The sequence below is a fragment of the Delphinus delphis genome, chromosome X (assembly GCF_949987515.2).
Source record: "Delphinus delphis chromosome X, mDelDel1.2, whole genome shotgun sequence".
Classification (NCBI taxonomy): domain Eukaryota; kingdom Metazoa; phylum Chordata; class Mammalia; order Artiodactyla; family Delphinidae; genus Delphinus; species Delphinus delphis.
Genome location: NC_082704.1, coordinates 75,018,276 through 75,043,686, shown reverse-complemented (window position 1 = coordinate 75,043,686; position 25,411 = coordinate 75,018,276).

Sequence of the window (25,411 nt, the reverse complement as noted above, 5' to 3'; positions counted from 1 at the left end):
TGTGTTTCCTGCCTAGAGGAGTTTCTTTAGCGTTTGTTGTAAAGCTGGCTTGGTGGTGCTGAATTCTCTTAGCTTTTGCTTGTCTGTAAATGTTCTAATTTCTCTGTCAAATCTGAATGAGGTTCTTGCTGGGTAGAGTAATCTTGGTTGTAGGTTTTTCTCCTTCATCACTTTAAATATGTCCTGCCTCTCCCTTCTGTTTTGCAGATTTTCTGTTGTAAGATCAGCTGTTAACCTTATGGGGATTTCCTTGTGTGTCTTTTGATGTTTTTCCCTTGCTGCTTTTAATATGTTTTCTTTGTATTTAATTTTGATAGTTTGATTAATATGTGTCTTGGCGTGTTTCTCCTTGGACTTATCTTGTATGGGACTCTCTGTGCTTTCTGGACTTGATTAACCATTTCCTTTTCCATATTAGGGAATTTTTCAGCAATAATCTCTTAAAATATTTTCTCAGTCCCTTTCTTTTTCTCTTCTTCTGGGACCCCTATAATTTGAATGTTGGTGTGTTTAATGTTGTCCCAGAGGTCTCTGAAACTGTCCTCAGTTTTTTTCATTCTTTTTTCTTTATTCTGCTCTGCACTAGTTATTTCCACTATTTTATATTCCACGTCACTTATCCGTTCTTCTGCCTCAGTTATTCTGCTCTTGATTACTTCTAGATTAATTTTAATTTCATTTATTGTGTTTTTCATCACAGTTTGTTTCCTCTTTAGTTCTTCTAGGTCTTGGTTAAACGTTTCTTGTATTTTCTCCATTCTATTTCCAAGATTTTGGATCATCTTTACTATCATTATCCTGAACTCTTTTTCAGGTAGACTGGCCATTTCCTCTTCATTTGTTAGGTCTGGTGAGTTTTTCCCTTGCTCCTTCATCTTCTGTGTGTTTCTCTATCTTCTCATTTTGTTTAACTTACTGTGTTTTGCGGTCTCCTTTTCCCACACTGCAGGTTCATAGTTCCCATTGTTTTTGGTGTATCCCCAGTGGCTAAGTTTTGTTCAGTGTGTTGTGTAGGCTTCCTGGTTGAGGGGAATAGTGCCTGTGTTATGGTCGATGAGGCTGTATCTTGTCTTCTGGTGGGCAGGTCCACATCTGGTAGTGTGTTTTGGGGTGTCTGTGGCCTTATTATGATTTTAGGTAGCCTCTCTGCTAATGGATGTGGTTGTGTTCCTGTCTTGGTAGTTGTTTGGCATAGGGTGTCCAGCACTGTAGCTTGCTGGTCATTTAGTGCAGCTGGGTCTTGGACTTGAGATGGAGATCCCTGGGAGATTTTTGTCTGCTTGATGTTACATGTAGCTGGGAGGTCTCTTGTGGACCAGTGTCCTGAACTTGGCTCTCCCATCTCAGCAGCACTGCCCTGACCCCTAGCTGGAGCACCAAGAGCCTGTCATCTACATGGCTCAGAATAAAATGGAGAAAAGAAAGAAAGAAAGAATGAAAGAAAGAGGAAGATAAAATAAAGTAAAAGAAAAGTTATTAAAATAAAAATAATTACTTTAAAACAATTTTTAAAAGTAATAAAAAATAAAGAAAGAAAGAAAAGAGCAACCAAACCGAAACACAGATCCACCAATGATAACAAGTGCTAAAAACTATACTAAAAACAAACAAACAAACCAACAAAAAATGGACATAGAGAACCCTAGGACAAATGGTGAAAGCAAAGCTATACAGACAAAATCACAAACAGAAGCATACACAGACACACTCACAAAACGAGAAAAAGGGAAAAATATATATACATCGTTCCTCCCAAAGTCCACCTCCTCAATTTGGGTGATTCATTGTCAACTCAGGTGTTCCACAGATGCAGGGTACATCAAGTTGATTGTGGAGATTTAATCTGCTGCTCCTGATTCTGCTGGGAGACATTTCCCTTTCTCTTCTTTTTTCGCACAGCTCCTGGGGCTCAGCTTGGGATTTGGACCTGCCTCTGCATGTAGGTCACGTGAGGGCATCTGTTCTTCATTGAGACAGGACAGGGTTAAAGGAACAGCTGATTCAGGGGCTCTGGCTCACTCAGGCCAGGGTGAGGGAGGGGCACGGGATGTGGGGCAAACCTGCGGCAGCAGAGGCAGACGTGACGTTGCACCACCCTGAGGCGTGCCGTGTGTTCTCCCGGGGAAGTTGTCCCTGGATCACAGGACCCTGGCAGTGGCGGGCTGCACATGCTCCCAGGAGGGGAGGTGTGGATATTGACCTGTGCTTGCACACAGGCTTCTTGGTGGCTGCAGCAGTAGCCTTAGCATCTCATGCCCGTCTCTGGGGTCCATGCTGATAGCCGTGGCTTGCGCCCGTCTCTGGAGCTCTTTTAAGCAGAGCTCTTAATCCCCTCTCCTCACACACCCGGAAACAAAGAGGCAAGAAAAAGTCTCTCGCCTCTTCAGCTGCTCCAGATTTTTTCCCAGACTCCCTCCTGGCTAGCTGTGGTGCACTAGCCCCTTCAGGCTGTGTTCACGCAGCCAACCCCATTCTCTCCCTGGGATCCTATGGTAGTTGGAGCCTGAGTTCCCAGCCCCTACTCTTCCCAGAGGGTAAGCAGACAAGCCTCTCGGGCTGGTGAGTGCTGGTCAGCACCGATCCTCTGTGTGGGAATCCCTCCACTTTGCCCTCCACACCCCTGTGTTGCGCTCTCCTCTGTGGCTCTGAAGTTTCCCCCTCCACCACCCCCAATCTCCGCCCATGAAGTGCCTTCCTAGTGTGTGGAAACCTTTCCTCCTTCACAGCTCCCTCCCACTGGTGCAGGTCCCCTCCCTATTCTTTTGTTTCCCTTTTTTCTTTTTTTTTTTTGCTCTACCCAGTTACGTGGGAGAGTTTCTTGCCTTTTGGGAGGTCTGAGTTCTTCTGCCAGCGTTCAGTAGGTTTTCTGTAGGAGTTGTTCCACATGTAGATGTATTTCTGATGTATTTGTGGGGAGGAAGGTGATCTCTACATCTTACTCTTCCGCCATCTTGAAGCTCCTCTGAATGTTCTTAATGGCGTCTAGAATCGTGAATCCTTTCCAGAGGGCTTTCAATTTGCATTTCTTAGTTCCATCAGAGGAATCGCTATTTATGGCAGCTATAGCCTTATGAAATGTATTTCTTACATAACAAGACTTGAAAGTTGAAATTACTCTTTAATCCTCAGGCTGCAGAAGAGATATTGTGTTAGCAGGCATGAAAACAATGTAAATCTCATTGTACATCTCCAGCAGAGCTCTTGGGTGACCAGGTGCATTGTCAATGAGCAGGAATACTTTGAAAGGAATCTTTTCTCTGATTAGTATGTCTCAATATTGGGCTTAAAGTATTTAGTAAACCATATTGTAAACAGATGTGGTGTCATCCAGACTTCGTTGTTCTGTTTATAGAGCACAGGCAGAGTATATTTAGCATAATTCTTAAGGGCCCTAGGATTTTGGGTATGGTTTCAACTTAAAGTCACCAGCTGCATTACCCCTTACGACAGTCAGCCTGTTCTTTGAATCTTTGAAGTCAGGCATTGACATCTCCTATGTAGCTATGAAAGTCCTAGATGACATCTTCCAATATAGAGCTGTTTTGTCTACATTGAAAATCTGTTGCTTAGGGTAGGTAACCACCTTCATTCAGTATTTTAGCTAGATCTTCTGGGTAACTTGCTGCAGCTTCTCCATCAGCACTTGCAGCTTCACCTTGCATTTTGATGTTATGTAGATGACTTCTTTCCTTAAACCTCATGAACCTCTGCCAGCCTCAAATTTTTCTTCTGCAGCTTCCTTACCTCTCTCAGCATTCATAGAATTTTAGAGAGTTAGGGCGTTGTGCTGGATTAGGCTGTGGCTTAAGGAAGCTTTCTCCACATCAACAATAAGGTTATTTCACTTATCCATGTGTTTACTGGAGTAGCATTTTTTAATTTGCTTCAAGAATTTTTCCTTCACATTCACAACTCAGCTAACTGTTTGTCACAAAAGGCCTAGCTTTTGGCCTATCTCAGTTTTCAACATGCCTTCCTCACTAAGCTTAATCATTTCTAGCTTTTGATTTATATTGAGAAATGTGCAAGTCTTCCTTTCACTTAGAGGCCATTGTAGGGTTATTAATTGGCCTAATTTAAATATTGGTATGTCTCAAGGAAGAGGGAGGCATGAGGAGAGGAAGAGAAATGGAGGAACAGCTGGATGGTAGAGCAGTCAGAACACACACAACATTTACCAGTTAACTTCTCTGCCTTATGTGGGTGCAGTTTGTAGTGCTCCAAAACAATTACAATAGAAACAATCAAAGATCACTAATCACAGATCACTATAAAAAATACAGTAATCATGAAAAACTTTGAAATATTGCAAGAATTACCAAAATGTGGCACAGAGAAACAAAGTGAGCAAATGCTGCTGGGAAAGTGACACCAATAGACCTGCTCAATGCAGGGTTGCCACAAACCTTCAGTTTGTAAAATACACAGTATCTGCAAAGTGCCATAAAGTGAAGCACAATAAAATGAGGTATGCCTGTATTCATTTTATGTATTTGGATGTCCAGTTCTTTCCCCAGGTTTGGGAAGTTCTTGACTATTACTTTTTAAATAAGTTTTCTGCTCCCTTCTTCCTCTCTTCTTAGGATTCTTGATTATTCTAATATTTGTTCTTTTACTGGAATCCAATATACCATGTAGGCTTTCCTTGGTCTTTTTCATTCTCTTTTTCTTTGTTCACCTCTAACTGGGTAAATTAAAAACTAACTTATTCAGGATTCCATTTGCTCTATTGTAGTGCAGATGCTCTCTATTGCATTTTTAATTTCACTTATTGTATACTTCAGCAGCAGAATTTCTATATGGTTCTTTTATATGTTTCCCATTTCATTTTGATCAAGTATTTTTTCAAGACCTTGTTGAATTGTTTTTCTGAGTTTTCTTGTAGCTCATTTTTTTAAATTAAAAAAATATTATTATTTAACATCTTTATTGGAGTATAATTGCTTTACTATGGTCTGTTAGTTTCTGCTTTATAACAAAGTGAATCAGTTATACATATACATATGTTGCCATATCTCTTCCCTCTTGCATCTCCCTCCCTCCCACCCTCCCTATCCCACCCTCTAGGTGATCACAAACCACCGAGCGGATCTCCCTGTCCTATGCGGCTGCTTCCCACTAGCTATCTATTTTACGTTTGGTAGTGTATATATGTCCATGACACTCTCTCACTTTGTCACAGCTTACCCTTCCCCCTCCCCATATCCTCAACTCCATTCTCTAGTAGGTCTGTGTCTTTATTCCCGTCTTACCTCTAGGTTCTTCATGACCTTTATTTTTTCTTAGATTCCATATATATGTGTTAGCATACGGTATTTGATTTTCTCTTTCTGACTTACTTCACTCTGTATGACAGACTCTAGGTCCATCTACCTCACTACAAATATCTCAATTTCATTTCTTTTTATGGCTGGGTAATATTCCATTGTATATATGTGCCACATCTTCTTTATCCATTCATCTGATGATGGACACTTAGGTTGCTTCCATGTCCTGGCTATTGTAAATAGAGCTGCAATGAACATTTTGGTACATGACTCATTTTGAATTACGGTTTTATCAGGGTATATGCCCAGTAGTGGGATTGCTGGGTCGTATGGTAGTTCTATTTTTAGTATTTTAAGGAACCTCCATACTGTTCTCTATAGTGGCTGTATCAATTTACATTCCCACCAAAAGTGCAAGAGTGTTCCCTTTTCTCCACACCCTCTCCAGCATTTACTGTTTCTAGATTTTTTGATGATGGCCATTCTGACCGAGTGAGATGATATCTCATTGTAGTTTTGATTTGCATTTCTCTAATGATTAATGATGTTGAGCATTCTTTCATGTGTTTGTTGGCAATCTGTATGTCTTCTTTGGAGAAATGTCTATTTAGGTTTTCTGCCCATTTTGGGATTGGGTTGTTTGTTTTTTTGTTATTGAGCTGCATAAGCTACTTGTAAATCTTGGAGATTAGTCCTTTGTCAGTTGCTTCATTTGCAAATATTTTCTCCCATTCTGAGGGTAGTCTTTTGGTCTTGTTTATGGTTTCCTTTGTTGTGCAAAAGCTTTTAAGTTTCATTAGGTCCCATTTGTTTATTTTTCGTTTTATTTCCATTTGTCTAGGAGGTGGGTCAAAAAGGATCTTGCTGTGATTTATGTCATAGAGTGTTCTGCCTATGTTTTCCTCTAAGAGTTTCATAGTGTCTGCCTTTATATTTAGGTCCTTAATCTATTTTGAGTTTATTGTTGTGTATGGTGTTAGGGAGAGTTCTAACTTCATTCTTTTACATGTAACTGTCCAGTTTTCCCAGCACCACTTATTGAAGAGGCTGTCTTTTCTCCACTTTTCTCCACTTGCCTCCTTTATCAAAGACAAGGTGACCGTATGTGTGTGGTTTTATCTCTGGGCTTTCTATCCTGTTCCATTGTTCTATATTTCTGGTTTTGTGCCAGTACCATACTGTCTTGATTACTGTAGCTTTGTAATATAGTCTAAAGTCAGGGATCCTGATTCCTCCAGCTCCGTTTTTCTTTCTCAAGTTTGCTTTGGCTATTCGGGGTCTTTGGTGTTTCCATACAAATTGTGAATTTTTTTGTTCTAGTTCTGTGAAAAATGCCAGTGGTAGTTTGATAGGGATTGCATTGAATCTGTAGATTGCTTTGGGTCATAGAGTCATTTTCACAATGTTGATTCTTCCAATCCAAGAACATGGTATATCTCTCCATCTATTTGTATCACCTTTAATTTCTTTCATCAGTGTCATAATTTTCTGCATACAGTTCTTTTGTCTCCTTAAGTAGGTTTATTCCTAGATATTTTATTCTTTTTGTTGCAGTGGTAAATGGAAGTGTTTTCTTAATTTCACTTTCATATTTTTCATCATTAGTGTATAGGAATGCCAGAGATTTCTGTGTGCTAATTTTGTATCCTGCAACTTTACCAAATTCATTGATTAGCCCTAGTAGTTTTCTGGTAGCATCTTTAGGATTCTCTATGTATAGTATCATGTCATCTGCAAACAGTGACAGCTTTACTTCTTCTTTTCCGATTTGGAATCCTTTTATTTCTTTTTCTTCTCCAATTGCTGTGGCTATATCTTCCAAAACTATGTTGAATAATAGTGGTGAGAGTGGGCAACCTTGTCTTGTTCCTGATCTTAGTGAAAATGGTTTCAGTTTTTCATCATTGAGGACGATGTCGGCTTTGTCGGGTTTGTCATATATGGCCTTTATTATGTTGAGGAAAGTTCCCTCTATGCCTACTTTCTGCAGGGTTTTTTATCATAAATCGGTGTTGAATTTTGTCGAAAGCTTTCTCTGCATCTATTGAGATAATCATATAGTTTGTAGAATATTGAGTTTCTTAAAGAAGCAGCACTTTTGAATTCTTTTTCAGCTAGATCACAAAATTTCATGCCTTTAACTCTGTTATTGGGGAATTATTATTTTCCTTTTGTGATGTTATATTTCCTTGAATTTTCACATTACTTGTACTTTTGTTTTGCTGCTTTTGCATTTAAAATAGAAGATATATCCTTAAATCTTTACTAGTTACCTTCAAGGTGCAGTATTCTGTTTGATGGTGGTGTTATTATCTTGGGTTTTCTCCCTCTTTGTATCAGTACACCTGCTCCACTCTTCTTGCGCCCTCTTGTGGCAGCATTCTTAAGTTTTATGTCTTCTCTGACTCTTACAACTCATCAGGCTGGCTACTGGAAACCTGTCTTTAATTTTCCAGAAAGTGACACTATACCTCAAGTTTGTGCTTTCTCCCTTGCCCATAGACTGGGGCCTGTTTTCTGTTGTGCCCCCTTGTTTTTTGGAGCTCTCTATCATGCACCACACATGGAGGCACACACAGGAATTGGCCTCAGAGTGGGAGGAGGTGTGGGTTTAGCACTCTGCATGTTGGGGGCCTGAGGATCCAGAAGAGAGATCCCTGGGTGTGGTACTCCCAAAGGCTCATGGGCGGGCTTGCTGCTGAGCTCCCTTTTATGCCCTTTGAAATTCTTATTTGCCTCTTTCCCAATATCCTTCCTCCCCCCCAGTCTCACCTCAGTACTTTGCGTGCTCTTGGAGGAAAATGAGTTTCACCAGCTGCATCCCACAAAACTGGGGAAGCCAGTCACTCTACTCACTGTTCTCCTTTTCCCCTGAGGGAGAAATCACTGCAGCCAGATAAATCAGCCCCATGCAGTATATCTTTGGTGGGGGGAACATTTTTTTTCCTCCAATGACATGCTAGAATCTCCCCTCAGGAAGGATGGACTTCTGCAAATTCTCTCTTGTGAGTGGGAATCTGTCCAGTTCAGCATCTCCAGGTTTTTACCTAAACATGGTGAGAGGAACCTGGGCAGGTTTGCTGTTTTCTGGCTCTGCAGGTTCCAAAGTCTGTACCAAGGTCTGTCTGCCTATTACCAGATGCACAGGTGGGTGAGACTCCTCCTGGGTCCATTGGTATATGGTGCTAGATCCTACAACAATTGTTTTATTCATGGATAGGTGTCTAATTCATTGTCAGAAAGGGGGGTTAATAAGCGAAACTTCTTACACCACATGATGCTCTAATTTCCCTTTTGATTTATTCTTTGACACATTGATTGCTCAAGGATGTGCTGATTAATGTCTACATATTTGTGAATTTTCCAACTTTCTTTCCACTATTCATCTCTAATTTCATTCCATTGTGGTAAGAATAGATACTTGATATGTTTTCAATCTTCTTAAACTTATTAAGACGTGTTTTGTCACTTAACATGTGATTTACCCCAGAGAATGTTCCATGTGGGTTTTATATATGTCTGACAGACCCACAGTGTTCTAAAGTGGCCTATAGTGTTGTTCAGGTTCTGTGTTTCCTTATTGGTCTTCTGTATGGATGTTCTATTTATTAGTGTTGAAAAATCCTAGTATTGTTGTGTTGCTATCTATTTCTCCTTTCAATTCTGTCAATATTTGCTTAATATATTTGGGTGCTCTGATGTTGGGTCCATATATATTTATAATTGTTATATATTTCTATAGAATTGACCCTTTTACCATTATAAATGTCCTTCTTTGTCTCTTATGACAGTTCTTAACTTAAAGTCTGTTTTGTTTGATACAAATATGGCTACCTCTACTCTTTTTGTTACCATTTGGATGGAACATATTTTTGCATTCTTTCACTTTCAGCCTGTATGTAGCCTTAAATATAAAATGAGTCACTTGTAGACAGTATATATTGGATTTGGGGTTTTTTAAAATGCATTCAGCCACTCTATTATTTTGATTGGAGAGTTAAATGCATATATATTTAAAATAATTATTGATAGGGAAGGACTTACAATTGCTGTTTTGTTCACTGTTTTCTGTCTACTTTGTAGCTCTTTTGTCCCTCTTTCCTCTTGCTATTTTCCTTTGTGTTTACTTGACTCTTTATAGTGACATGATTTCATTCTTTTCCCATTTTCTTTTGTGCATTTTTATAGTTATTTTTTGTGATTTCCATGGGGATTATATAAAATATCTTATGGCTATAGCAATCTATTTTAAGTCAAAAACAATTTCAATTGCATCCACAACCTCTACACTTTTACTTCTTCTCCCCCCACACTTTATGTTATTGATGTCACAAATTACATAATTTGTATTCTGTATCCATTAACACATTTTTATAGTTATATTTTTTATACTTTGGTCTTTTAAATTCTATACCAGAATTAAGTGATTTATATACCACCATTAGAGTATTATAATATTCTGTTTTGTTTTTATATTTACCTTTGCCGGTGAACTTTATGCTTTCATGTTCCTTTCTAGGGACTTCATATTACTTTCACCTTACTAGAGTTTATAAAGTTTTTGGTTTTTATCTCCCTCCTTTTTATAAAACCAGAAAACCACATATCCAGTGTTCCAGCACCTCTTCTATTTTCAGTCCAGTAGTTTATTTCGGTGTCCTAGTTTATAATGTGTCTGGTTCTGGAAGTTTGATTTATTTTACAACAGCTAGTTGTTCTCTTACTCTTTCCTCACCTATCATAATGCACTTCAGTTCTCTCATAACCATGTTTGTCTGCTCTATCTAGCTTGATAATAATTCTTCTTTGAAGAGAAAGTGTAACAAAATAGAACTTAGTAGTTCTGCTTTTTTAATCTGATAATATGATACCGTAGGCCCAAAAGAGTGAACCCATTATTTATGTGGATTTTTTGTTGTTGTTCTGATCTTACCTTTAATAAGTCATTTTGTATTGTCATTAGCTGTATGAGCTGTTTGTATACTTTGGAGATTAATCCTTTGTCGGTTGCTTGGTTGCAAATATTTCTTTCCCATTCTGAGGGTTGTCTTTTCATCTTGTTTATGGTTTCCTTTGCTGTGCAAAAGCTTTTAAAATTGATTAGGTCCCATTTGTTTATTTTTGCTTTTATTTCCATTTCTCTAGGAGGTAGGTCAGAAAGGATCTTGATGTGATTTATGTCATAGAGTGTTCTGCCTATGTTTTCCTCTAAGACATTTATACTGTCTAGACTTCCATTTAAGTCTTTAATCCATTTTGGGTTTACTTTTTTATAAAGTGTTAGGGAGTGTTCTAATTTCATTCTTTTCCATGTAGCTCTCCTGTTTTCCCAGCAGCACTTATTGAAGAAGATTTCTTTTCTCCATTGTATATTCTTGCCTCCTTTATCAAAAATAAGGTGACCATATGTGTGTGGGTTTATCTCTGAGCTTTCTATCCTGTTCCATTGAACGATATTTCTATTATTGTGCCAGTACCATACTGTCTTGATTACTGAAGCTTTGTAGTATAGTCTGAAGTCAGGGAGCCTGATTCCTCTAGCACCATTTTTCTTTCTCAAGATTTCTTTGGCTATTCGGGGTCTTTTGTGTTTCCATACAAATTGTGAAACTTTTTGTTCTAGTTCTGTGAGAAACGCAATTGGTAATTTGATAGAGATTGCATTGAATCTGTAGTTTGCTTTGAAGACTATAGTCATTTTCACAATGTTGATTCTTCCAATCCAAGATCATGGTGTATCTCTCCATCTGTATCAACTTTAATTTCTTTCATCAGTGTCTTATAGTTTTTGCATACAGGTCTTATGTCTCCTTAGGTAGGTTTATTCCTAGGTATTTTATTCTTTTTTTGCAGTGGTAAATGGGAGTGTTTCCTTAAATTCTCTTTCAGATTTTTCATCATTAGTGTATAGGAATACCAGAGATTTCTGTGCATTAATTTTGTATCCTGCTACTCTACCAAATTCATTGATTAGTTCTAGTAGTTTTCTGGAAGCATCTTTAGGATTCTCTATGTATAGAATCATGTAATCTGCAAAAAGTGATAGTTTTATTTCTTCTTTCCAATTTGGATTCCTTTTATTTATTTTTTGTTTCTGATTGCTGTGGCTAAAACTTCCAAAACTATGTTGAATAATAGCAGTGAGAGTGGGCAACCTTGTCTTGTTCCTGATCTTAGAGGAAATGGTTTCAGTTTTCACCATTGAGAATGATGTTGACCATGGCTTTGTCATATATGGCTTTTATTATGTTGCGTTAAGTTCCCTCTATGCCTACTTTCTGGAGATTTTTTATCAGAAATGGGTGTTGAATTTTCTTGAAAGCTTTTTCTGCATCTCTTGATATTATCATATGGTTTTTCTTCTTCAAATTGTTAAGATGGTGTATCACATTGATTGATTTGCATATATTGTAGAATCCTTGCATTCCTGGGATAAACCCCACTTGATCATGGTGTATGATCCTTTTAATATGCAGTTGGATTCTGTTTGATAGTATTTTGTTGAGGATTTTTGCATCTATGTTCATCAGTGACATTGGCCTGTAGTTTGCTTTCTTTGGGACATCTTTTTCTGGTTTTGGTATCAGGGTGATTGTGGCCTAATAGAATGAGTTTGGGAGTGTTCCTCCCTCTGCTATATTTTGGAAGAGTTTGAGAAGGATAGGTGTTAGCTCTTCTCTACATGTTTGATAGAATTCACCTGTGAAGCCATCTGGTCCTGGGCTTTGGTTTGTGGGAAGATTTTTGAACACAGGTTCAATTTCAGTGCTTGTGTTTGGTCTGTTTATAGTTTCTATTTCTTGCTGGGTCAGTCTCAGAAGGTTGTGCTTTTCTAAGAATTTGTCCATTTCTTCCAGCTTGTCCATTTTATTGGCATATAGTTGCTTGTAGTAATCTCTCATGATCTTTTGTATTTCTGAAGTGTGAGTTGTTACTTCTCCTTTATCATTTCTAATACTGTTGGTTTGAGTCTTTTCCTTTTTTTTCTTCATGAGTCTGGCTAATGGTTTATCCATTTTGTTTATCTTCTCAAAGAACCAGCTTTTATTATTGATCTTTGCTATTTTTTCTTTCATTTCTTTTTCATTTATTTCTGATCCTATCTTTATGATTTATTTCCTTTTGCTAACTTTGGGGTTTTTTTGGTTCTTCTTTCTCTAATTGCTTTAGGTGTAAGGTTAGGTTTCTTATTTGAAAAGTTTCTTGTTTCTTGAGGTAAGATTGTATTGCTATAAACTTCCCTCTTAGAACTCCTTTTGCTGCATCCCACAGGTTTTGGGTTGTCGTGTTTTCATTGTCATTTGTTTCTAGGTATTTTTTGATTTTCTCTTTGATTTCTTCGGTGATCTCTTGGTTATTTAATAGTATATTTTTTAGCTTCCATGTTTTTGTATTTTTTACAGTTTTATTTTCCTGTAATTGATATCTAGTCTCATAGTGTTGTGGTCAGAAATGATGCATGATATGATTTCAACTTTCTTAAATTTACCAAGGCTTGTTTGGTGACCCAAGATATGATATTTCCCATAGAATGTTTCACGAGCACTTGAGAAGAAAGAGTATTCTGTTGTTTTTGGATGGAATGTCCTATAAATATCAATTAAGTTCATCTTGTTTAATGTATCATTTAAAGCTTGTGTTTCCTTATTCATTTTCATTTTGGATGATCTGTCCATTGGTGTAAGTGTGGTGTTAAAGTCCCCTACTATGATTGTGTTACTGTCAATTTCCCCTTTTATGGCTGTTAGTATTTGCCTTATGTATTGAGGTGCTCCTATGTTGGGTGCATAAATATTTACAAATGTTATATATTCTTCTTGGATTAATCCCTTGATCATTAGGTATTGTCCTTTTTTGTCTCTTGTAATAGTCTTTATTTTAAAGTCTCTATTGTCTGATATGAGAATTGCTACTCCAGCTTTCTTTTGATTTCCATTTGTATGGGATATCTTTTTCCATCCCCTCACTTTCAGTCTGTATGTGTCCCTAGTTCTAAAGTGGGTGTCTTCTAGACAGCATATATATGGGTCTTGTTTTTGTATCCATTCAGCCGGTCTGTCTTTTTGCTGGAACATTTATTCCATTTATACTTAAGGTAATTATCAATATGTATATTTCTATTACCATTTTCTTAATTGTTTTGGGTTTGATATTGTAGGTCTTTTCCTTCTCTGTTTCCTGCCTAAAGAAGTTCCTTTAGCATTTGTCATAAAGCTGGTTTGGTGGTGCTGAATTCTCTTTTGCTTGTTTGTACAGGTTTTAATTTCTCTTTCTAATCTGAATGAGATCCTTGCTGGGTAGAGTAATCTTGGCTATTGGTTTTTCCCTTTCTTCACTTTAAATATATCCTGCCACTCCCTTCTGGCTTGCAGAGTTTCTGCTGAAGGATCAGCTGTTAACTTTATATGGATTCCTTTGTATGTTACTTGTTTTTCCCTTGCTGCTTTTCATATTTTTTATTTGTATTTTATTTTTGATAGTTTGATTAATATGTATCTTGCATGCTTCTACTTGGGTTTATCCTGTATGCACTCTCTGCACTTCCTGGGCTGGATTGACTATTTCCTTTCCCATGTTAAGGAAGTTTTCAATTATAATCTCCTCAAATATTTTCTCAGACCCTTTCTTTTTTTCTTCTTCTCTTGGACCCCTATAATTCAAATGTTGGTGTGTTTAATGTTGTCCCAGAGGTCTGTCCTCAATTCTTTTCATTCTTTTTTGTTTATTCTGCTCTGCAGTAGTTATTTCCACTATTTTATCTTCTAGGTCACTTATCTGTTCTTCTACCTCAGTTTCTGCTCTTGATTCCTTCTAGAGAGTTTAATTTCATTTATTGTGTTGTTCATCATGGTTTGTTTGCTCTTTAGTTCTTCTAGGTGTTTGTTAAACATTTCTTGTATTTCCTCCATTCTATTTCCAAGATTTTGGATCATTTTGCTATCATTACTCTGAATTCTTTTTCAGGTAGACTGCCTATTTTCTCTTCATTTATTTGGTCTGGTGGGTTTTTACCTTGCTTCTTCATCTGCTGCATATTTGTCTATCTTATCATTTTGTTTAACTTACTCTGTTTGGAGTCTCCTTTTTTCAGGCTGCAGGTTTGTCAATCCCATTGTTTTTGGTGTCTGTCCCCAGTGGGTGAAGTCAGTTCAGTGGGTTGTGTTAGCTTCCTGGTGGAGGGGACTGGTGCCTGTTTTCTGGTGGGTAGGGCTGGAACTTGTCTTTGTGGTGGGTAGCACCACATCCAGTCGTTTGTTTTGGTGTGTCTGTGAAGTTATATGATTTTAGGGAGCCTCTCTGCTAATGGGTGGTGGTGTGTTTCTGTCTCACTAGTTGTTTGGCATGCAGCGTGCAACACTGGAACTTGCTGACTGTTGGGTGTAGCTGGGTCTTAGCATTGAGACGGAGATCTCTGGCAGAGCTCTCACTGTTTGATATTACGTGGGACTGGTAGGTCTCTGGTTGTCCAGTGTCATGAACTCGGCTCTCCCACCTCAGAGGCTCAGGCCTGACACCAGGATGGAGCACCATGACCATGTCAACCACATGGCTCAGAAGAAAAGGAAGGAAAAAAGAAAGAAAAGTAAATATATTTTAAAATTATTTAAATTTAATAATAATTTAAAAGGGAAAAATGGAAAGGAAAAAAGAAAGAGCAACCAAATCAATAAACAAATTCACCAATGATAGCAAGTGCTAAAATCTATGCTAAGATAAACATAAAAATTAGAAACAGATCAGCCACAGACAGCAAGCCCCAAGTCTACAGTTACTCCCAAATTCCACTGCCTCAATTTTGGGATGATTCCTTGTCTATTTAGGTATTCCACAGATGCAGGGTACATCAAGTTGATTGTGGGAATTTAATCAGCTGCTCCTGAGGCTGCACAGCTTCTGGGATTCAGCTTTGCTTTTGGCCCCACCTCTACATGTAGGTTGCCTTTAGGCCTCTGTTCCCACCCAGACAGGAAAGAGTTAATGGAGAGGCTGATTAAGGGGCTCTGGCTCACTCAGGCCAGGGGGAGGGAGGGGTACAGTAGTTATAATTAGAATGTGGGGCGAGCCTGCGGTGGCAGAGTCCAGCATGACATTGCAACAGCCTGAGGTGCACCAAGTGTTGTCCCAGGGAACTTGTCCCTGGATCACGGGGCCCTGGCAGTGGCGTGCTGTGCGGCCTCCTGGGGAGGTGTGGATAGTGACCTGTGCTTACACACAGGTTTCTTGGTGGCTGCAGCAACAGCATTAGCATTTCATGCCCGTCTCTGGGTTCCAGGCTGATAGGCGCAGCCCATGCCTGTCTCTGGACCTTGTTTAGGCAGTGCTCTGCCTTGTGGGGGCAGACAGGGAAGGAATCCCCTCACCTCACACACCCCAAAACTGGTCTCTTGCCTTTAGGCAGGTCCAGATTTTTCCCAGACTCCATCCCGACTAGCTGTGGTGCACTAACCCCCTTTAGGCTCTGTTCACACAGCCATCTCCAGTCCTCTCCCTGGGATCTGACCTCTGAAGCCCGAGCCTCAGCTCCCAGCTCCCAACTGCCCCAGTGGTGAGCAGACAAGCCTCTCAGGCTGGTGAGTGCTGGTCGCCACTGGTCCTCTGTGCGGGTATCTCTCCACTTTGCCCTCTTCACCCCTGTTGCTGCACTCTCCTGCATGGCTCTGAAGCTGCCCTCCCAAGCCCCGAGTCCACCATTTAAGGGGCTTCCTAGTGTGAGGAAATGTTTCCTCCTTCACAGCTCCCTCCAGAGGTGCAGGTCCCATCCCTATTCTTTTGTCTCTGTTTTTTATTTTTATGTTTTCTTTCGTCCTACCCAGGTACATGGGGATTTTCTTGTGTTTTGGGAAGTCTGAGGTTTTTTGCCAGCATTCAGTAGGTGTTCTCTATGAGTTGTTCCACAGGTAGATGTATTTTTCATGTATTTGTGGGGAGGAAGGTGATCTCCACATCTTACTCCTCTGCTGTCTTGAAGTTCTCCCCCTGCATGTGTGTTTCTGAATTATGGTTTTCTCTGTCTATATGACCAGGAGTGGAGTTGCCATGTTATATGGTAGCCCTATTTTTAGTTTTTTAAGGAACCTCCATACTGTTCTCCACAGTGGCTGTATCAATTTACATTCCCACCAACAGACTAAGAGGATTCACTTCTCTCCACATCCTCTCCTGCATTTGTAGTTTGTAGATTTTTTGATGATGGCCATTCTGACCAGAGTGAGTTGATACCTCACTGTGGTTTTGCTTTGCATTTCTCTAATGATTAGCGATGTTGAGCATCTTTCCATGTGTTTGGAGGCCATCTGTATGTCTTCTTTGGAGAAATGTCTGCTGAGATCTTCCACCCATTTTTTCATTGGATTGTTTGCTTTTTGATATTGAGCTGCATGAGCTTTTTGTGTATTTTGGAGATTAATCCTTTGTAAGTTGCTTCATTTGCAAATATTTTTCCCATCCTGAGGCTTGTCTTTTCATCTTGTTTATGGTTTCCTTTTGCTGTGCAAAAGCTTTTAAGTTTAATTCAGTGCCATTTGTTTCTTATTGTTTTTATTTTCATTACTGTAGGAGGTGGGTCAGAAACGATCTTGCTGTGATTTATGTCAAAGAGTGTTCTTCCTATGTTTCCTCTGAGACTTTTATAGTGTCTGCCTTTATATTTAAGGCTTTAATCCATTATGATTTTATCTTTGTGTATGATTTTAGTGTTCTAATTTCATTCTTCTGCATGTTGCTGTCCGGTTTTGACAGCACCACTTATTGAAGAAGTTGTCTTTTCTCCATTGTATGTTCTTGCCTCCTTTGTCATAGATTAGCTGGCCATACGTGTGTGGGTTTATCTCTGGCTTTCTGTCCTGTACCATCGATCTATATTTCTGTTTTTATTATAGTACCATACTTTCTTGATTACTATAGCTTTGTAGTATGGTGTGAAGTCAGGGAGCCTTATTTTGTTAGGTCCGTTTTTCCTTCTCGAAATTGCTTCTTTTGTGTTTCCATATAAATTGTAAAATTTTTTGTTCTAATTCTGTGAAAAATGGTATTGGTTATCTGATAGGGATTGCATAGAATCTATAGATTGCTTTGAGTAGTATAGGCATTTTCACAATATCAAATCTTCCAATCCAAGGACATGGTATACCTCTCTATCTTTTTATGTCATCTTTGATTTTTTCATCAGTGTTTTATAGTTTTCTGTGTACAGGTCTTTGCCTCCTTAGGTAGCTTTATTCCTAGTTATTTTATTCTTTTTGTTGCAGTGGTAAATGGAGTGTTTCCTTAATTTCTCTTTTTGGTCTTTTGTTCTTAGTGTATAGAATGCAAGAATTTTCTGTGCATTAATTTTGCATCCTGCTACTTTACCAAATTCATTGATTAGTTCTTGTAGTTTTCTGTTGGCATCTTTAGGATTTTCTATGTATAGTATCATGTCATCTGCAAACAGTGACAGCTTTACTTCTTGGTTTCCAAATTGGATTCCTTTTATTTTTCTTTTCTGATTCCCATGGCTAGGACTTTCAAAACTATGTTGAATTAGAGTGGCAAGAGTGGAGATCCTTGTCTTTTTCCTGATCTTTGAGGATATTATTTCAGTTTTTCACTACTGAGAATGATGTTTGCTGTGGATTTGTCTTATATGGCCTTTATTTTGTTGAGATAGGTTACCTCTGTGCCCACTTTTTGGGGAGTTTTTATCATAAATTGGTGTTGAATTTTGTCAAACCCTTTTTCTCCATTGATTGAGCTAATCATATGGTTTTTATTCTTTAATTTGTTAATATGGTGTACCACATTGGTTGATTTGCATATGTTGAAGAATCATTGCATTCCTGGGGGAAATCCCTCTTGATCATGATGTATGGTCTTTTTAATGTGTTGATGGATTCTGTTTGCTAGTGTTTTGTTCAGGATTTTTGAATCTATGTTCATTAGATTTTTTGGACTGTAATTTTCTTTTTTTGTGATATCTTTGTCTCGTTTCAGTATCAGCGTGATGGTGGACTAATAGAACAAATTTTGGAATCTTCCTCCCTCTGCAGTTTTTTGGAACTGTTTGAGTAAGATAGGTGTTAGCTCTTCTCTAAATATTTGATAGAGTTTGTCTGTAAAGCCATCTGGCCCTGGACTTTTGTTTGTTCGAAGTTTTTAAATTATAGTTTAAATTTCATTACTTGTGATAGTTCTGTTCATATTTTCTAATTCTTCCTGATTCAGTCTTGGAAAGTTGTACCTTTCTAAGAATTTGTCCATTTCTTCAAGGTTGTCTGTTTTATTAGCATATAGTTGCTTGTAGTAGTCTCTTATGATCCCTTGTATTTCTGTGTTGTCAGTTGTAATTTCTCCTTTTTCATTTCTAATTTTGCTGATTTGAGTCCTCTCCCTCTTTTTCTTGATGAGTCTTGCTAAAGGTTTATCAATTTTGTTTATCTTTTCCAAGTACCAGCTGTTAGTTTTACTGATCTTTGCTATTTTTGCTTCATTTCTATTTCATTTATGTCTGCTGTGATCTTTATGATTTCTTTTCTTCTAACTTTGGATTTTCTTAGTTCTTTCTCTAGTTGCTTTAGTTGTAAGTTTAGATTGTTTATTTGATATTTTTCTTGTTTCTTGAGGTGAGATTTTATTGCTGTAAACTTACCTCTTAGAACTGTTTTTTCTGTGTTCCATAGGTTTTGGGTCATCATGTTTTCATTGTCATTTGTTTCTAGGTATTTTTTATTTCCTCTTTGATTTCTTCAGTGATCTCTTGGTTATTTAGCAGCACACTGTTTAGCCTCCTTGTGTTTGTGGTTTTTTTACAGTTTTTTTTCCTGTAATTGATTTCTAATCTCATAGTGTTTTGGTCAGAAATGATTCTTGATACAATTTAAGTTTTATTAAATTTTCTGATGATTGATTTGTGACCTAAGATGTGGTCTATCTTGGGGAATGTTCCATGTGTGCTTGAGAAGAAAGTGTATTCTCTTGCTTTCAGATGGAATGTCCTATAAGTATCAATTAAATCTATTTGGACTATTGTGTTATTTAATGATTGTGTTTCCTCATTAATTTTGTTTCTGGGTGGTCTGTTGATTGGTGTAAGTGGGATGTTAAAGTTCCCCACTATTATTGTGTTACTGTCAATTTTCCCTTTTATGGCTGTTAGCATTTGCCTTACATATTGAGGTGCTCCTCTGCTAGGTGCTTAAATATTTATAATTGTTATATTTTTTTCTTGGATTGATCCCTACATCATGTTTTAGTTTCCTTCCTTATCTCTTGTAACAGTCTTTATTTTAAAGTCTATTTTATCTGATAATAGTATTGCTACTCCAGCTTTCTTGTATTTTCTATTTGCATGGAATATATTTTTCCATTTCCTCACTTTCAGTCTGTATGTATCTGTAGGTCTGATGTGGGTCTCTCATAGACAGCATATATACAGGTCTTGTTTTTGTATTAATTCAGACAGTCTGTGTCTTTTGGTTGGAGCACTTATTCCATTTTCATTTGAGGTAATTATCAATACGTGTATTCCTATTACCATTTTCTTAAGTGTTTCAGGTTTGTTTTTGTGGATATTTTTCTTCTCTTGTGTTTCCCAGCTAGAGAAGTTCCTTTAGCATTTGTTGTAAAGTTGGTTTGGTGGTGCTGAATTTTCTTATCTTTTGCTTGTCTGCAAAGTTTTTGTTTTCTTCTTTGAATCTGAATGTGATCCTTTCTGGGTAGAGTAATCTTGGTTGTAGGTTTTTCCCTTTCATCACTTTAAATATATCCTGCCACTCCCTTCTGGCCTGCAGAATTTCTGCTGGAAAAGCAGCTGATAACCTTATGGGATTCCCTTGTATGTTATTTATTGATATTTCCCTTGCGGCTTTTAATACTTTTTCTTTGTATTTAATTTTTGTTAGTTTGATTATTATGTGTCTCAGTATTTTTCTCCTTGGGTTTATCCTGCCTGGGACTCTCTGCACTTCTTGGAGTCGGTTAACTATTTTCTTTCCCATGTTAGGGAATTTTTGACTATAATTTCTTTGAATATTTTCTCAGACACTTTCTCTTTCTCTTCTTCTTCTGGGACCCCTATAATTTGAATATTGATGCTTTTAATGTTGTCCCAGAAGTCTGTGAATCTGCCCTCAATTCTTTTCATTCTCTTTTCTTTATTCTGCTCCATGGCAGTTATTTCCACCATTCTATCTTTGAGCTCACTTATTCGTTCTTCTGCCTCAGTTATTCAGCTGTTGATTCCTTCTAGTATATTTCTCATTTCAGTTATTGTGTTATTCATCACTTTCTGTTTGTTCTTTAGTTCTTCTAGTTCTTTTTAAAATATTTGTTGTATTTTCTTTATCCCTGCCTCCATTCTATTTCCAGGATCTTGGGTCATCTTTACTATTATTACTCTGAATTCATTTTCAGGTAGGTTGCCTATTTCCTTCTCATTTATTTGATCTTGTAGGTATTTACCTTGCTCCTTTGCCTGTAACATATTTTTTGGTCATCTCATTTTTTTTAATGGGTGGGACTGTGTTCCTGTCTTACTGGTTGTTTGGCTTGAGGTATGCAGCACTGGAGTTTGTGGGCAGTTGGTTAGAGCTGGGTCTTGGTGCTGAGATGAGGACCTCTAGGAGACCTAACTCAATATTTCCTCTGGTCTGAGGTTCTCTCTTAGTCCAGTGGTTTGAACTCAGCACTCCCACCACAGGAGCTCAGGCCTGACCCCTCGTCTGGGAACCAAGGTCCTGTAAGCCATGTAAAGTGGCAAAAAAAAAAGGAGCAGTGCAATAACAAAGAATAAAAAATAAAGTTAGAAAAATAAAAAAATATATTAGAAAAAGTAAAAATATAAGTGAAACAACAACAAGGTAAAACAAAACCACAAACAAAAAAAAATGGAGGGGGGAACAAACCAGAAGGAGCACAACAGTAACAAAGAATAAAAAATAAATTAAAATTAGAAAAAAAAATTATTGGAAAAAATATAAATGAAACAACAAGGAACACAGAACCATAGCCTAAAAGTTTTTTTAAAAAGGGCCAAAAAAAGCCTTGGCTTTTGGGTTGGAGGTTAGGCAGGGTGGTGCTTAGGCAGGTGTGGGGTTTAGGCAGGGGCTGGGCCTAGGCTGAAGACCCTCAGTTGAGAAATGGCTCCAGGACAAGAGGGGGCCTCAGAGTGTTGAGTGCAGTGATAAGGCCGTATGTGGGGGTTGGGGGCAGGATTAGGCTTAGTGCAGCCAGAGTGGTTCTCAGAGTGTGGAAAATCAGTCCTGGAACCTCAGCAGGCTCTTGGGGGCCCAAGTGGGTGGGGGAATCTCTGGCCAAGTTCCCTTCTAATCCCCCATCCCCCGAGGGTCTCTTCCTCTCCCAGCTAATCCCCTCACTTTGGGTGGGCCCGTCTTGAGCATGGTAACCCCTCCCCTCCCCTCCCCTCCCCCCCCCTCAGGGACACTGGTCCCATCTCACCTCCACTTCTCCTCTCCCCTCCCTCCACCCACATCCTACCGGTTTGTTCCTCCATCCCCTTAGGTGTCCGTGGGCCCCCAGCAGTGCCTGGTCTATTTTAAATTTTAGGTTCAACATATAAATGAAAACATACAGTACTTATCTTTCTCTGTCTGATTTACTTTATGAAGCAAAATACCATTGCGTATATATCACAGCTTCTTTATCCATTCATCAGTTGATGGGCACTTAGGTTGCTTCCATATATTGGCTGTTGTAAATAATGCCACTGTGAACTTTGGAGTGCATATATCTTTTTGAATTAGTATTTTTGTTTTCTTTGCATATATACACAGGAGTGGAATTTCTGGATCAGACGATATTTGTACTTTTAATTTTTTGAGGAACCTTTTTTTTTTTTTTTTGGAATGCTGTTTTCCATAGAGGCTATACAAATTTACATTCCCACCAACAGTGTACTAGGGTTCCCTTTTCTCCACATCCTCACTAGCACTTGTTGTCTCTTGTCTTTTTTATAATAGCCATTGTAACAGGTTTAAGGTGATATCTCACTGTGGTTTTTTAAAAATTAATTAATTTTTATTGAACTATAGTTGATTTACAATGTTGTGTTAGTTTCAGGTGTACAGCAAAGTGATCCAGTTAAACATAAGTGTGTATCTATTTTTTTCAGATTCTTTTCCGTTGTAGGTTATTATAAAATATTGAGCATAATTTCCTGTGCTATACAGTAGGTCCTTGTTGGTTATCTATTTTATACATAGTAGTGTGTATATGTTAATCCCAAACTCCAAATTTATCCCTCCCCCCCACTTCCCCTTTGGTAACCACAAGTTTGTTTTCTATGTCTGTGGGTCTGTTTCTGTTTTGTAAATAAGTTCATTTGTATCACTTCTCTTGATTCCATATATAAGTGATATCACATGATATTTGTCTTTGTCTTGCTCACTTCACTTAGCATGATAATCTCTGGGTCCATCAATGTTGCCTCAAATAGCATTATTTCATTCTTTTTTATGGCTCAATAATATTCCATTGTATAAATGTCACCCTGAACATGCCCCAACTCATCACTGTGGTTTTGTTTGAATTTCTCTGATAATTACTGATGTTGAGCACCTTTTCATATATATTTCATGTTGTCTGTTTAAATATATTCTTTGGAAATATGTTTATTCAGTTCCTTTGCCCATTTTAGTTGGATTATTATTTTTGCTATTGAGTTGTATGGGTTCCATATATATTTTGAATATTAACCACTTATATATGTATTTTGCAAATATTTTCTCCCATTCAGTTGTCTGCCTTTTTATGTTTGTGATTGTTACTTTTGTCTTTTATGTTTTTGATTGTTACTCTTGCAGAAGGCTTTTAGTTTGATGTAGTTCCCATTGTTTACTTTTGATTTTGATTTTGTTGCTTTTGCTTTTATGTGTCATATCCAAATTATCACTGACAAGACCAATGTCCAGAAACTTTTTCCTCTATGTTGTCTTCTAAGAGTTTTATGGTTTCAGGTCTTAAATTTAGGTGTTTAATCCATTTGGAGTTAATTTTTTGAGTGATATAAGATAGGGGTCTAATTTCCTTCACTTGCATGTGAATATCTAATTTACTCAGCACCATTTATTGAAGAGATTATTTTTCTCCAGTGAGCATTCTTGGCTCCTTGTCAAATATTAGATGGTCATATATGATTGGGTTATTTATCAGATCTCAATTTTGTTCCGTTGGTGTATGTGTCTGTTTTTATGCTTGTGCTGTGCTGTCTTGATTACTATAGCTTTATAATATAGTTTGAAATTAAGAGGTGTGATGCCTCCAGCTTGATTCTTCATTCTCAGGAATTCTGTGTCTATTCAAAATCTTTTGTGCTTGACAATGAATTTTAGGATTTTTTTTTCTATTTATGTAAAAATTGCCATTGGAATTTTGATAGGGTTTGCATTTAATCTGTAAATGGCTTTGGGTAGTATGGACATTTTAACAATATTATTTCTCCCAGTCCATGAATACAGAATATCTTTTCACTGTTTGTGTCTCCATTTCTTTCATCAGTGTCTTACTGTTTTCAGTGTATAGCTCTTTCACGTGGTTAGATTTATTTCTAAGTATTTCTTTCTTTTTAATGCTACTACATTTGAGATTTATTTCATTTTCAGATAATTTGTTGTTAATGTACTGAAATACTACTGATTTTAGTTTTTTCTTTCACATTCAGTTTATTTTTTTTTTCTTGCCTGATTTCTCTGGCTAGGACTTCTAGTAAAATGTTAAATAGGAGTGGTGAGATTAGGAACCATTGTCTTGTTTCTGATCATAGAGGAAAAGCTTTCAAGCTTTTAACATTGAGTTTGATGTTAATTGTGGGTTTGGTTTATATGGCCTTTATTATATTGAGGTTCATTCTTTCTACAACCAATTTGTTGAGACTTTTATCATGAATGGATGTTGAACAAAATATTTCTTCCTAGATGGCAGGGTGGTTGTTACCTGCCCTGGGTCTATCACATTGCTTGGTGCTAGGCATCCTTTGTGTTTATATATCCTTGCATCTATTAAGATGGTTATATTATATTTGTCTTTCATTGTGGCAATGTGATGTACCACATTTATTGATTTTACCTATGTTGAGCCATCCTTGCATCCTAGGGATGAACCCACTTCATCATGGTGTATTATTCTTTCAGTGTGCTGGTGAATTCAGTTTGTGAGTATTTTCTGAGAATGTTTGCATCTATATTCATCAGGGATATTGGCCTGTAGTGTTCTTACCTGGCTTTTGTATCAGGATAATACTGGACTTGTAAATTGAGATTGGAAGTGTTCCCTTCTCTTCAATTTTTTTGGAAGAGTTTGAGAAGATTTGGCATTAATGCTTTTGTTATTTTTTAAAATTTTTATTGGAGTATAGTTGATTTACAATGTTGTGTTTGTTTCAAGTGTACAGCAAAGTGAATCAATTATACATATACATATATCCACTCTTTTTTAGATTCCTTTCCCATCTAGGCCATTACAGAGTATTGAGTAAGAGTTCCCTGTGCAATACAGTAGGTCCTTATTAGATTAATACTTCTTTAAATGTTTGTTGGAATTCACCAGTGAAACTATCTGCTCCTGTGCTTTTCTTTGTTGGAAGGATTTGATTACTAATTCAGTTTCCTTACTTGTTATTAGTCTATTTATATTATCTATTTTTCATCATTCAGTCTTGGTAAATTGTATGAGTTCTAGGAATTTACCCATTTTCTACATTATCCAGTTACGCTGACATAAAATTGTTCATAATAGTTGCTCCTGATCATTTGTATTCCTGAGGTATAAGTTCTAATGTCTTTTCTTTCATTTATAATTTTATTTATTTGGATTCTCTCTTGGTTAGTTTAGTGAAGGGTTTGACAATTTTGTTTATCTATTAAAAGAATTGACTCTTACATTTGTTAATTTTTCCTATTGATTTCTTATTTCATTTATTTCTGCTCTAATTTTTTTTTGTCTCTTCTAATTTTGGGCTTAGTTTGTTATTACTTTTCTATCTTCTTGAATTGTAAAGCCAGGTTATTTGAGATTTTTTTCATTGATGTATGTGTTTATAACTATAACCTTTCCTTTCAGAATGGCTCTAGCTGCATTCCATACATTTTGATATTTAGTGTTTCCATTTTTGTTTGTATCAATATTATTTAAATTTCTCTCTTGATTTTTTT